This window comes from Trachinotus anak, unplaced genomic scaffold (genome assembly GCF_046630095.1).
Source record: "Trachinotus anak isolate AG129_WGS33_773 ecotype Australia unplaced genomic scaffold, CSIRO_AGI_Tana_v1 ptg000033l, whole genome shotgun sequence".
Classification (NCBI taxonomy): Eukaryota; Metazoa; Chordata; class Actinopteri; order Carangiformes; family Carangidae; genus Trachinotus; species Trachinotus anak.
In genome coordinates this window covers 5,737,595-5,749,988 of record NW_027273884.1, presented here as the reverse complement: position 1 = coordinate 5,749,988, position 12,394 = coordinate 5,737,595, and the positions used below count along the sequence as shown (strand labels likewise).

General features: G+C 40.4%; 12 non-coding genes across 12 annotated transcripts; all 12 read left to right on the top strand.

The window, feature by feature from the left end:
* The first annotated feature begins 177 nt into the window (after nucleotides 1-177).
* LOC139614315 (U4 spliceosomal RNA) lies at nucleotides 178-318 on the top strand. Its single transcript, XR_011687004.1, has one exon. It is a non-coding gene; the product is annotated as a U4 spliceosomal RNA (small nuclear RNA).
* Nucleotides 319-1,230: 912 nt separating this feature from the next.
* On the top strand, nucleotides 1,231-1,371 carry LOC139614319 (U4 spliceosomal RNA). The gene has a single exon (XR_011687008.1). It is a non-coding gene; the product is annotated as a U4 spliceosomal RNA (small nuclear RNA).
* Nucleotides 1,372-2,283: 912 nt separating this feature from the next.
* On the top strand, nucleotides 2,284-2,424 carry LOC139614270 (U4 spliceosomal RNA). Its single transcript, XR_011686960.1, has one exon. It is a non-coding gene; the product is annotated as a U4 spliceosomal RNA (small nuclear RNA).
* Nucleotides 2,425-3,336: 912 nt separating this feature from the next.
* Nucleotides 3,337-3,477, top strand: LOC139614318 (U4 spliceosomal RNA). The gene has a single exon (XR_011687007.1). It is a non-coding gene; the product is annotated as a U4 spliceosomal RNA (small nuclear RNA).
* A 912-nt stretch (nucleotides 3,478-4,389) lies between these two features.
* On the top strand, nucleotides 4,390-4,530 carry LOC139614317 (U4 spliceosomal RNA). Its single transcript, XR_011687006.1, has one exon. It is a non-coding gene; the product is annotated as a U4 spliceosomal RNA (small nuclear RNA).
* A 912-nt stretch (nucleotides 4,531-5,442) lies between these two features.
* LOC139614316 (U4 spliceosomal RNA) lies at nucleotides 5,443-5,583 on the top strand. The gene has a single exon (XR_011687005.1). It is a non-coding gene; the product is annotated as a U4 spliceosomal RNA (small nuclear RNA).
* A 912-nt stretch (nucleotides 5,584-6,495) lies between these two features.
* On the top strand, nucleotides 6,496-6,636 carry LOC139614314 (U4 spliceosomal RNA). Its single transcript, XR_011687003.1, has one exon. It is a non-coding gene; the product is annotated as a U4 spliceosomal RNA (small nuclear RNA).
* Nucleotides 6,637-7,548: 912 nt separating this feature from the next.
* LOC139614313 (U4 spliceosomal RNA) lies at nucleotides 7,549-7,689 on the top strand. The gene has a single exon (XR_011687002.1). It is a non-coding gene; the product is annotated as a U4 spliceosomal RNA (small nuclear RNA).
* A 911-nt stretch (nucleotides 7,690-8,600) lies between these two features.
* On the top strand, nucleotides 8,601-8,741 carry LOC139614278 (U4 spliceosomal RNA). Its single transcript, XR_011686968.1, has one exon. It is a non-coding gene; the product is annotated as a U4 spliceosomal RNA (small nuclear RNA).
* A 911-nt stretch (nucleotides 8,742-9,652) lies between these two features.
* On the top strand, nucleotides 9,653-9,793 carry LOC139614277 (U4 spliceosomal RNA). The gene has a single exon (XR_011686967.1). It is a non-coding gene; the product is annotated as a U4 spliceosomal RNA (small nuclear RNA).
* Nucleotides 9,794-10,705: 912 nt separating this feature from the next.
* LOC139614280 (U4 spliceosomal RNA) lies at nucleotides 10,706-10,846 on the top strand. The gene has a single exon (XR_011686970.1). It is a non-coding gene; the product is annotated as a U4 spliceosomal RNA (small nuclear RNA).
* A 911-nt stretch (nucleotides 10,847-11,757) lies between these two features.
* On the top strand, nucleotides 11,758-11,898 carry LOC139614289 (U4 spliceosomal RNA). The gene has a single exon (XR_011686979.1). It is a non-coding gene; the product is annotated as a U4 spliceosomal RNA (small nuclear RNA).
* The last annotated feature ends 496 nt before the right edge of the window (nucleotides 11,899-12,394 follow it).

The window sequence follows — 12,394 nt, the reverse complement described above, 5'->3', positions numbered from 1 at the left end:
CACCCATGATGACTGTTGCCCGGAAAAGGCGGGGTTTGTTGTAAACAAGCCAATCACATGCAAGATCATCATATCGTTGTACTGACAGGAGTGTACATTCAGGAAGGGATTTGAATGGCACCGTGTTCTTCGTGAATGTTGCACCAAGTCCACTGTAAAGTTGTAGTTACTTTCTGCATTCTTTCGCAGAGGCAATTTCATAGTCTGTGAAGTACAGCTGAGACGTGATTATTGCTGGTTGAAAACTTAACCCAATACCCCGCCAGGATGACTTGAAATACAGTCAGCTATGGCAATTTTTGTTAGTCTCTAGAGAGACTGTATGTTATGTTTCAATGAAAAATCATGAGTTCACATGTAACGTATTGCTCCTTGGTCTTCCAGTATAACATACAGACACGCTTTCTTCAAACTTCCAGCAAAGGTTGTAACTACATTCAAAGAGCCTATGTGAGCTGCGGCCTGTTTTTCATATGTGGATAAATGAGCCGCTCAGGCTAGATTGTTGATGACATGATACGAGCCTGGATCGTTAAGTTCTTCACCGCTGGTTTAAAATTCATCTGGAGCTGTTGCTAGAACAGCAAGGTCTTGAAGTGAAATTTTCCAACGAGCAAGCTGATTGTCACTTAGCGGGATCATGAGCAAACATTTTAGAGTGAATTCCATACGAGATGTCATTTTCAGATACAAATGGCTTGCTACGGTAGAGATGTTATGAAAGGATATTGACATGATCATGATTTCGTATTGGATGAGCCTAAAAGTGATTTCAAAATCTTGATGACCCTTTGACGTAATTTTCACTTTCACAAGATAATATATCAAGCTAAATGAAAGTTTAGACCCCAAAAACGTACTGATCAATCTGCGTTCAAAATGTCCTAAACCAGATTTTATGGATCAGAATTAACAGGCTTATTTGAGCCTGATATCAACATGTTGGCCTCAATTGTTGAAGCTAAACATGAAGGACAAGGCCCTGGAATGAATGAGTCTAACCAGTGTAGCAATGGGTTACTTGTCTCACATCGTAGGTTCTCACAAGGCTCCACCCATGATGACTGTTGCCCGGAAAAGGCGGGGTTTGTTGTAAACAAGCCAATCACATGCAAGATCATCATATCGTTGTACTGACAGGAGTGTACATTCAGGAAGGGATTTGAATGGCACCGTGTTCTTCGTGAATGTTGCACCAAGTCCACTGTAAAGTTGTAGTTACTTTTCCGCATTCTTTCGCAGAGGCAATTTCATAGTCTGTGAAGTACAGCTGAGACGTGATTATTGCTGGTTGAAAACTTAACCCAATACCCCGCCAGGACGATTTGAAATACAGTCAGCTATGGCAATTTTTGTTAGTCTCTAGAGAGACTGTATGTTATGTTTCAATGAAAAATCATGAGTTCACGTGTAACGTGTTGCTCCTTGGTCTTCCAGTATAACATACAGACACGCTTTCTTCAAACTTCCAGCAAAGGTTGTAACTACATTCAAAGAGCCTATGTGAGCTGCGGCCTGTTTTTCATATGTGGATAAATGAGCCGCTCAGACTAGATTGTTGATGACATGATACGAGCCTGGATCGTTAAGTTCTTCACCGCTGGTTTAAAATTCATCTGGAGCTGTTGCTAGAACAGCAAGGTCTTGAAGTGAAATTTTCCAACGAGCAAGCTGATTGTCACTTAGCGGGATCATGAGCAAACATTTTAGAGTGAATTCCATACGAGATGTCATTTTCAGATACAAATGGCTTGCTACGGTAGAGATGTTATGAAAGGATATTGACATGATCATGATTTCGTATTGGATGAGCCTAAAAGTGATTTCAAAATCTTGATGACCCTTTGACGTAATTTTCACTTTCACAAGATAATATATCAAGCTAAATGAAAGTTTAGACCCCAAAAACGTACTGATCAATCTGCGTTCAAAATGTCCTAAACCAGATTTTATGGATCAGAATTAACAGGCTTATTTGAGCCTGATATCAACATGTTGGCCTCAATTGTTGAAGCTAAACATGAAGGACAAGGCCCTGGAATGAATGAGTCTAACCAGTGTAGCAATGGGTTACTTGTCTCACATCGTAGGTTCTCACAAGGCTCCACCCATGATGACTGTTGCCCGGAAAAGGCGGGGTTTGTTGTAAACAAGCCAATCACATGCAAGATCATCATATCGTTGTACTGACAGGAGTGTACATTCAGGAAGGGATTTGAATGGCACCGTGTTCTTCGTGAATGTTGCACCAAGTCCACTGTAAAGTTGTAGTTACTTTTCCGCATTCTTTCGCAGAGGCAATTTCATAGTCTGTGAAGTACAGCTGAGACGTGATTATTGCTGGTTGAAAACTTAACCCAATACCCTGCCAGGACGATTTGAAATACAGTCAGCTATGGCAATTTTTGTTAGTCTCTAGAGAGACTGTATGTTATGTTTCAATGAAAAATCATGAGTTCACGTGTAACGTATTGCTCCTTGGTCTTCCAGTATAACATACAGACACGCTTTCTTCAAACTTCCAGCAAAGGTTGTAACTACATTCAAAGAGCCTATGTGAGCTGCGGCCTGTTTTTCATATGTGGATAAATGAGCCGCTCAGACTAGATTGTTGATGACATGATACGAGCCTGGATCGTTAAGTTCTTCACCGCTGGTTTAAAATTCATCTGGAGCTGTTGCTAGAACAGCAAGGTCTTGAAGTGAAATTTTCCAACGAGCAAGCTGATTGTCACTTAGCGGGATCATGAGCAAACATTTTAGAGTGAATTCCATACGAGATGTCATTTTCAGATACAAATGGCTTGCTACGGTAGAGATGTTATGAAAGGATATTGACATGATCATGATTTCGTATTGGATGAGCCTAAAAGTGATTTCAAAATCTTGATGACCCTTTGACGTAATTTTCACTTTCACAAGATAATATATCAAGCTAAATGAAAGTTTAGACCCCAAAAACGTACTGATCAATCTGCGTTCAAAATGTCCTAAACCAGATTTTATGGATCAGAATTAACAGGCTTATTTGAGCCTGATATCAACATGTTGGCCTCAATTGTTGAAGCTAAACATGAAGGACAAGGCCCTGGAATGAATGAGTCTAACCAGTGTAGCAATGGGTTACTTGTCTCACATCGTAGGTTCTCACAAGGCTCCACCCATGATGACTGTTGCCCGGAAAAGGCGGGGTTTGTTGTAAACAAGCCAATCACATGCAAGATCATCATATCGTTGTACTGACAGGAGTGTACATTCAGGAAGGGATTTGAATGGCACCGTGTTCTTCGTGAATGTTGCACCAAGTCCACTGTAAAGTTGTAGTTACTTTTCCGCATTCTTTCGCAGAGGCAATTTCATAGTCTGTGAAGTACAGCTGAGACGTGATTATTGCTGGTTGAAAACTTAACCCAATACCCCGCCAGGACGATTTGAAATACAGTCAGCTATGGCAATTTTTGTTAGTCTCTAGAGAGACTGTATGTTATGTTTCAATGAAAAATCATGAGTTCACGTGTAACGTGTTGCTCCTTGGTCTTCCAGTATAACATACAGACACGCTTTCTTCAAACTTCCAGCAAAGGTTGTAACTACATTCAAAGAGCCTATGTGAGCTGCGGCCTGTTTTTCATATGTGGATAAATGAGCCGCTCAGACTAGATTGTTGATGACATGATACGAGCCTGGATCGTTAAGTTCTTCACCGCTGGTTTAAAATTCATCTGGAGCTGTTGCTAGAACAGCAAGGTCTTGAAGTGAAATTTTCCAACGAGCAAGCTGATTGTCACTTAGCGGGATCATGAGCAAACATTTTAGAGTGAATTCCATACGAGATGTCATTTTCAGATACAAATGGCTTGCTACGGTAGAGATGTTATGAAAGGATATTGACATGATCATGATTTCGTATTGGATGAGCCTAAAAGTGATTTCAAAATCTTGATGACCCTTTGACGTAATTTTCACTTTCACAAGATAATATATCAAGCTAAATGAAAGTTTAGACCCCAAAAACGTACTGATCAATCTGCGTTCAAAATGTCCTAAACCAGATTTTATGGATCAGAATTAACAGGCTTATTTGAGCCTGATATCAACATGTTGGCCTCAATTGTTGAAGCTAAACATGAAGGACAAGGCCCTGGAATGAATGAGTCTAACCAGTGTAGCAATGGGTTACTTGTCTCACATCGTAGGTTCTCACAAGGCTCCACCCATGATGACTGTTGCCCGGAAAAGGCGGGGTTTGTTGTAAACAAGCCAATCACATGCAAGATCATCATATCGTTGTACTGACAGGAGTGTACATTCAGGAAGGGATTTGAATGGCACCGTGTTCTTCGTGAATGTTGCACCAAGTCCACTGTAAAGTTGTAGTTACTTTTCCGCATTCTTTCGCAGAGGCAATTTCATAGTCTGTGAAGTACAGCTGAGACGTGATTATTGCTGGTTGAAAACTTAACCCAATACCCCGCCAGGACGATTTGAAATACAGTCAGCTATGGCAATTTTTGTTAGTCTCTAGAGAGACTGTATGTTATGTTTCAATGAAAAATCATGAGTTCACGTGTAACGTATTGCTCCTTGGTCTTCCAGTATAACATACAGACACGCTTTCTTCAAACTTCCAGCAAAGGTTGTAACTACATTCAAAGAGCCTATGTGAGCTGCGGCCTGTTTTTCATATGTGGATAAATGAGCCGCTCAGACTAGATTGTTGATGACATGATACGAGCCTGGATCGTTAAGTTCTTCACCGCTGGTTTAAAATTCATCTGGAGCTGTTGCTAGAACAGCAAGGTCTTGAAGTGAAATTTTCCAACGAGCAAGCTGATTGTCACTTAGCGGGATCATGAGCAAACATTTTAGAGTGAATTCCATACGAGATGTCATTTTCAGATACAAATGGCTTGCTACGGTAGAGATGTTATGAAAGGATATTGACATGATCATGATTTCGTATTGGATGAGCCTAAAAGTGATTTCAAAATCTTGATGACCCTTTGACGTAATTTTCACTTTCACAAGATAATATATCAAGCTAAATGAAAGTTTAGACCCCAAAAACGTACTGATCAATCTGCGTTCAAAATGTCCTAAACCAGATTTTATGGATCAGAATTAACAGGCTTATTTGAGCCTGATATCAACATGTTGGCCTCAATTGTTGAAGCTAAACATGAAGGACAAGGCCCTGGAATGAATGAGTCTAACCAGTGTAGCAATGGGTTACTTGTCTCACATCGTAGGTTCTCACAAGGCTCCACCCATGATGACTGTTGCCCGGAAAAGGCGGGGTTTGTTGTAAACAAGCCAATCACATGCAAGATCATCATATCGTTGTACTGACAGGAGTGTACATTCAGGAAGGGATTTGAATGGCACCGTGTTCTTCGTGAATGTTGCACCAAGTCCACTGTAAAGTTGTAGTTACTTTTCCGCATTCTTTCGCAGAGGCAATTTCATAGTCTGTGAAGTACAGCTGAGACGTGATTATTGCTGGTTGAAAACTTAACCCAATACCCCGCCAGGACGATTTGAAATACAGTCAGCTATGGCAATTTTTGTTAGTCTCTAGAGAGACTGTATGTTATGTTTCAATGAAAAATCATGAGTTCACGTGTAACGTATTGCTCCTTGGTCTTCCAGTATAACATACAGACACGCTTTCTTCAAACTTCCAGCAAAGGTTGTAACTACATTCAAAGAGCCTATGTGAGCTGCGGCCTGTTTTTCATATGTGGATAAATGAGCCGCTCAGACTAGATTGTTGATGACATGATACGAGCCTGGATCGTTAAGTTCTTCACCGCTGGTTTAAAATTCATCTGGAGCTGTTGCTAGAACAGCAAGGTCTTGAAGTGAAATTTTCCAACGAGCAAGCTGATTGTCACTTAGCGGGATCATGAGCAAACATTTTAGAGTGAATTCCATACGAGATGTCATTTTCAGATACAAATGGCTTGCTACGGTAGAGATGTTATGAAAGGATATTGACATGATCATGATTTCGTATTGGATGAGCCTAAAAGTGATTTCAAAATCTTGATGACCCTTTGACGTAATTTTCACTTTCACAAGATAATATATCAAGCTAAATGAAAGTTTAGACCCCAAAAACGTACTGATCAATCTGCGTTCAAAATGTCCTAAACCAGATTTTATGGATCAGAATTAACAGGCTTATTTGAGCCTGATATCAACATGTTGGCCTCAATTGTTGAAGCTAAACATGAAGGACAAGGCCCTGGAATGAATGAGTCTAACCAGTGTAGCAATGGGTTACTTGTCTCACATCGTAGGTTCTCACAAGGCTCCACCCATGATGACTGTTGCCCGGAAAAGGCGGGGTTTGTTGTAAACAAGCCAATCACATGCAAGATCATCATATCGTTGTACTGACAGGAGTGTACATTCAGGAAGGGATTTGAATGGCACCGTGTTCTTCGTGAATGTTGCACCAAGTCCACTGTAAAGTTGTAGTTACTTTTCCGCATTCTTTCGCAGAGGCAATTTCATAGTCTGTGAAGTACAGCTGAGACGTGATTATTGCTGGTTGAAAACTTAACCCAATACCCCGCCAGGACGATTTGAAATACAGTCAGCTATGGCAATTTTTGTTAGTCTCTAGAGAGACTGTATGTTATGTTTCAATGAAAAATCATGAGTTCACGTGTAACGTATTGCTCCTTGGTCTTCCAGTATAACATACAGACACGCTTTCTTCAAACTTCCAGCAAAGGTTGTAACTACATTCAAAGAGCCTATGTGAGCTGCGGCCTGTTTTTCATATGTGGATAAATGAGCCGCTCAGACTAGATTGTTGATGACATGATACGAGCCTGGATCGTTAAGTTCTTCACCGCTGGTTTAAAATTCATCTGGAGCTGTTGCTAGAACAGCAAGGTCTTGAAGTGAAATTTTCCAACGAGCAAGCTGATTGTCACTTAGCGGGATCATGAGCAAACATTTTAGAGTGAATTCCATACGAGATGTCATTTTCAGATACAAATGGCTTGCTACGGTAGAGATGTTATGAAAGGATATTGACATGATCATGATTTCGTATTGGATGAGCCTAAAAGTGATTTCAAAATCTTGATGACCCTTTGACGTAATTTTCACTTTCACAAGATAATATATCAAGCTAAATGAAAGTTTAGACCCCAAAAACGTACTGATCAATCTGCGTTCAAAATGTCCTAAACCAGATTTTATGGATCAGAATTAACAGGCTTATTTGAGCCTGATATCAACATGTTGGCCTCAATTGTTGAAGCTAAACATGAAGGACAAGGCCCTGGAATGAATGAGTCTAACCAGTGTAGCAATGGGTTACTTGTCTCACATCGTAGGTTCTCACAAGGCTCCACCCATGATGACTGTTGCCCGGAAAAGGCGGGGTTTGTTGTAAACAAGCCAATCACATGCAAGATCATCATATCGTTGTACTGACAGGAGTGTACATTCAGGAAGGGATTTGAATGGCACCGTGTTCTTCGTGAATGTTGCACCAAGTCCACTGTAAAGTTGTAGTTACTTTTCCGCATTCTTTCGCAGAGGCAATTTCATAGTCTGTGAAGTACAGCTGAGACGTGATTATTGCTGGTTGAAAACTTAACCCAATACCCCGCCAGGACGATTTGAAATACAGTCAGCTATGGCAATTTTTGTTAGTCTCTAGAGAGACTGTATGTTATGTTTCAATGAAAAATCATGAGTTCCCATGTAACGTATTGCTCCTTGGTCTTCCAGTATAACATACAGACACGCTTTCTTCAAACTTCCAGCAAAGTTTGTAACTACATTCAAAGAGCCTATGTGAGCTGCGGCCTGTTTTTCATATGTGGATAAATGAGCCGCTCAGGCTAGATTGTTGATGACATGATACGAGCCTGTATCGTTAAGTTCTTCACCGCTGGTTTAAAATTCATCTGGAGCTGTTGCTAGAACAGCAAGGTCTTGAAGTGAAATTTTCCAACGAGCAAGCTGATTGTCACTTAGCGGGATCATGAGCAAACATTTTAGAGTGAATTCCATACGAGATGTCATTTTCAGATACAAATGGCTTGCTACGGTAGAGATGTTATGAAAGGATGTTGACATGATCATGATTTCGTATTGGATGAGCCTAAAAGTGATTTCAAAATCTTTATGACCCTTTGACGTAATTTTCACTTTCACAAGATAATATATCAAGCTAAATGAAAGTTTAGACCCCAAAAACGTACTGATCAATCTGCGTTCAAAATGTCCTAAACCAGATTTTATGGATCAGAATTAACAGGCTTATTTGAGCCTGATATCAACATGTTGGCCTCAATTGTTGAAGCTAAACATGAAGGACAAGGCCCTGGAATGAATGAGTCTAACCAGTGTAGCAATGGGTTACTTGTCTCACATCGTAGATTCTCACAAGGCTCCACCCATGATGACTGTTGCCCGGAAAAGGCGGGGTTTGTTGTCAACAAGCCAATCACATGCAAGATCATCATATCGTTGTACTGACAGGAGTGTACATTCAGGAAGGGATTTGAATGGCACCGTGTGCTTCGTGAATGTTGCACCAAGTCCACTGTAAAGTTGTAGTTACTTTCTGCATTCTTTCGCAGAGGCAATTTCATAGTCTGTGAAGTACAGCTGCGACGTGATTATTGCTGGTTGAAAACTTAACCCAATACCCCGCCAGGACGATTTGAAATACAGTCAGCTATGGCAATTTTTGTTAGTCTCTAGAGAGACTGTATGTTATGTTTCAATGAAAAATCATGAGTTCACATGTAACGTATTGCTCCTTGATCTTCCAGTATAACATACAGACACGCTTTCTTCAAACTTCCAGCAAAGGTTGTAACTACATTCAAAGAGCCTATGTGAGCTGCGGCCTGTTTTTCATATGTGGATAAATGAGCCGTTCAGACTAGATTGTTGATGACATGATACGAGCCTGGATCGTTAAGTTCTTCACCGCTGGTTTAAAATTCATCTGGAACTGTTGCTAGAACAGCAAGGTCTTGAAGTGAAATTTTCCAACGAGCAAGCTGATTGTCACTTAGCGGGATCATGAGCAAACATTTTAGAGTGAATTCCATACGAGATGTCATTTTCAGATACAAATGGCTTGCTACGGTAGAGATGTTATGAAAGGATGTTGACATGATCATGATTTCGTATTGGATGAGCCTAAAAGTGATTTCAAAATCTTGATGACCCTTTGACGTAATTTTCACTTTCACAAGATAATATATCAAGCTAAATGAAAGTTTAGACCCCAAAAACGTACTGATCAATCTGCGTTCAAAATGTCCTAAACCAGATTTTATGGATCAGAATTAACAGGCTTATTTGAGCCTGATATCAACATGTTGGCCTCAATTGTTGAAGCTAAACATGAAGGACAAGGCCCTGGAATGAATGAGTCTAACCAGTGTAGCAATGGGTTACTTGTCTCACATCGTAGGTTCTCACAAGGCTCCACCCATGATGACTGTTGCCCGGAAAAGGCGGGGTTTGTTGTAAACAAGCCAATCACATGCAAGATCATCATATCGTTGTACTGACAGGAGTGTACATTCAGGAAGGGATTTGAATGGCACCGTGTGCTTCGTGAATGTTGCACCAAGTCCACTGTAAAGTTGTAGTTACTTTCTGCATTCTTTCGCAGAGGCAATTTCATAGTCTGTGAAGTACAGGTGAGACGTGATTATTGCTGGTTGAAAACTTAACCCAATACCCCGCCAGGATGATTTGAAATACAGTCAGCTATGGCAATTTTTGTTAGTCTCTAGAGAGACTGTATGTTATGTTTCAATGAAAAATCATGAGTTCACATGTAACGTATTGCTCCTTGATCTTCCAGTATAACATACAGACACGCTTTCTTCAAACTTCAAGCAAAGGTTGTAACTACATTCAAAGAGCCTATGTGAGCTGCGGCCTGTTTTTCATATGTGGATAAATGAGCCGTTCAGACTAGATTGTTGATGACATGATACGAGCCTGGATCGTTAAGTTCTTCACCGCTGGTTTAAAATTCATCTGGAGCTGTTGCTAGAACAGCAAGGTCTTGAAGTGAAATTTTCCAACGAGCAAGCTGATTGTCACTTAGCGGGATCATGAGCAAACATTTTAGAGTGAATTCCATACGAGATGTCATTTTCAGATACAAATGGCTTGCTACGGTAGAGATGTTATGAAAGGATGTTGACATGATCATGATTTCGTATTGGATGAGCCTAAAAGTGATTTCAAAATCTTGATGACCCTTTGACGTAATTTTCACTTTCACAAGATAATATATCAAGCTAAATGAAAGTTTAGACCCCAAAAACGTACTGATCAATCTGCGTTCAAAATGTCCTAAACCAGATTTTATGGATCAGAATTAACAGGCTTATTTGAGCCTGATATCAACATGTTGGCCTCAATTGTTGAAGCTAAACATGAAGGACAAGGCCCTGGAATGAATGAGTCTAACCAGTGTAGCAATGGGTTACTTGTCTCACATCGTAGGTTCTCACAAGGCTCCACCCATGATGACTGTTGCCCGGAAAAGGCGGGGTTTGTTGTAAACAAGCCAATCACATGCAAGATCATCATATCGTTGTACTGACAGGAGTGTACATTCAGGAAGGGATTTGAATGGCACCGTGTTCTTCGTGAATGTTGCACCAAGTCCACTGTAAAGTTGTAGTTACTTTTCCGCATTCTTTCGCAGGGGCAATTTCATAGTCTGTGAAGTACAGGTGAGACGTAATTATTGCTGGTTGAAAACTTAACCCAATACCCCGCCAGGATGACTTGAAATACAGTCAGCTATGGCAATTTTTGTTAGTCTCTAGAGAGACTGTATGTTATGTTTCAATGAAAAATAATGAGTTCACATGTAACGTATTGCTCCTTGATCTTCCAGTATAACATACAGACACGCTTTCTTCAAACTTCCAGCAAAGGTTGTAACTACATTCAAAGAGCCTATGTGAGCTGCGGCCTGTTTTTCATATGTGGATAAATGAGCCGCTCAGACTAGATTGTTGATGACATGATACGAGCCTGGATCGTTAAGTTCTTCACCGCTGGTTTAAAATTCATCTGGAGCTGTTGCTAGAACAGCAAGGTCTTGAAGTGAAATTTTCCAACGAGCAAGCTGATTGTCACTTAGCGGGATCATGAGCAAACATTTTAGAGTGAATTCCATACGAGATGTCATTTTCAGATACAAATGGCTTGCTACGGTAGAGATGTTATGAAAGGATGTTGACATGATCATGATTTCGTATTGGATGAGCCTAAAAGTGATTTCAAAATCTTGATGACCCTTTGACGTAATTTTCACTTTCACAAGATAATATATCAAGCTAAATGAAAGTTTAGACCCCAAAAACGTACTGATCAATCTGCGTTCAAAATGTCCTAAACCAGATTTTATGGATCAGAATTAACAGGCTTATTTGAGCCTGATATCAACATGTTGGCCTCAATTGTTGAAGCTAAACATGAAGGACAAGGCCCTGGAATGAATGAGTCTAACCAGTGTAGCAATGGGTTACTTGTCTCACATCGTAGGTTCTCACAAGGCTCCACCCATGATGACTGTTGCCCGGAAAAGGCGGGGTTTGTTGTAAACAAGCCAATCACATGCAAGATCATCATATCGTTGTACTGACAGGAGTGTACATTCAGGAAGGGATTTGAATGGCACCGTGTGCTTCGTGAATGTTGCACCAAGTCCACTGTAAAGTTGTAGTTACTTTCTGCATTCTTTCGCAGAGGCAATTTCATAGTCTGTGAAGTACAGCTGAGACGTGATTATTGCTGGTTGAAAACTTAACCCAATACCCCGCCAGGATGATTTGAAATACAGTCAGCTATGGCAATTTTTGTTAGTCTCTAGAGAGACTGTATGTTATGTTTCAATGAAAAATCATGAGTTCACATGTAACGTATTGCTCCTTGATCTTCCAGTATAACATACAGACACGCTTTCTTCAAACTTCCAGCAAAGGTTGTAACTACATTCAAAGAGCCTATGTGAGCTGCGCCCTGTTTTTCATATGTGGATAAATGAGCCGTTCAGACTAGATTGTTGATGACATGATACGAGCCTGGATCGTTAAGTTCTTCACCGCTGGTTTAAAATTCATCTGGAGCTGTTGCTAGAACAGCAAGGTCTTGAAGTGAAATTTTCCAACGAGCAAGCTGATTGTCACTTAGCGGGATCATGAGCAAACATTTTAGAGTGAATTCCATACGAGATGTCATTTTCAGATACAAATGGCTTGCTACGGTAGAGATGTTATGAAAGGATGTTGACATGATCATGATTTCGTATTGGATGAGCCTAAAAGTGATTTCAAAATCTTGATGACCCTTTGACGTAATTTTCACTTTCACA